Source organism: Pseudophryne corroboree, chromosome 4 (assembly GCF_028390025.1).
Source record: "Pseudophryne corroboree isolate aPseCor3 chromosome 4, aPseCor3.hap2, whole genome shotgun sequence".
In the NCBI taxonomy this organism is placed as follows: Eukaryota; Metazoa; Chordata; class Amphibia; order Anura; family Myobatrachidae; genus Pseudophryne; species Pseudophryne corroboree.
This window is the reverse complement of record NC_086447.1, coordinates 706,163,952-706,165,085: the sequence shown is the minus strand read 5'-3', so window position 1 is coordinate 706,165,085 and position 1,134 is coordinate 706,163,952. Positions and strand designations below refer to the sequence as shown.

General features: G+C 39.9%; 1 pseudogene; it reads left to right on the top strand.

Annotated features, from left to right (window-relative positions):
* The first annotated feature begins 421 nt into the window (after positions 1–421).
* Positions 422–540, top strand: LOC134912734 (5S ribosomal RNA; annotated as a pseudogene).
* Positions 541–1,134: the final 594 nt, after the last annotated feature.

The window sequence follows — 1,134 nt, the reverse complement described above, 5'->3', positions numbered from 1 at the left end:
GATATACATATCCTGTGATCTGGCACCATTCATAAGAAATTATTATTATCTTTATTTCTTCTGGAATTTGTCTTGACACCTGTCACAGTGATCTATTCTGAACCAGGATTTATTAGTATCCAAATAATTGAGGTAACCCAAAGGGACCCACTGTAATCTTACCTAATAATCTATTTGCAACCACTTCCTTCAATCTTTGAAATATTTTCCCTGTTTTTCTTCCTTCTGTGAACTCTCATCCACGATTCTGGGGAGCGTGTCCCCTCAGGAGACACGTCTCTTCAGTCTAACGTGGACAGCAGATTCACATCAACTTATCCACTACCATTCTCTTCTCTACGCAATCTTAGTATTCCTTTTCTGAGGAGGAATTAATCCTCCCGTTTCGGTGCACTCTCATTGGTGTTATAGGGTTAAACCTTCCTACGACCATACCCCTACGTTCACGCCCAATCTCGTCCGATCTTGGAAGCTAAACGGAGGTGGGCTGGGTCAGTACCTAGACAGGCGACCACTAGGGAATACCCAGTGAAGTAGGGAGACTCTCTTCCCTGTTGAAACAACACCAACAGCAGTATCACCACTTAACTTCATCCTCCTACTTTTTCAATTCTATTCGTTATTTCTTTCATCCAATACAGTGGTTAACTGTTAGAATTGTTACCTAGTGTGTGGGCTCTCCCATTCACGAATGTAACCCAATTTAGGGCTGCATTAACACAAACACAGTTTGTACAGATCTTGGGCAGACGGAAGCAGCATAATATGTAGCTTTCTTCCGATATGCATTTATCCAGGTATAATTAAGATCTGAACATTTTTAAATTTGGGAGACCTATCTCCCCAGCTGGCATATCTACGTTTGTTTTATGTTTAATTTGTGTTGTTTAGTCCCCATGCATTTTAAAGAGTAGAAATAAAGACTTCATCATTAATTTTAGATACATTACTTACTAATTAACATTTAGTTAACATAAGAGTGCGCCCAAACAAGAGTCATACTTTTCTCCTTTCGCACGCATATGCTTTCCCCCTTTTTTTTGACTCTGGGCGCACCGCCATACGGACAGATATGAATTGCTAATATCTAGCATTATTGTAATCTCTGGCTCTTACATGATTACCTATGTACTT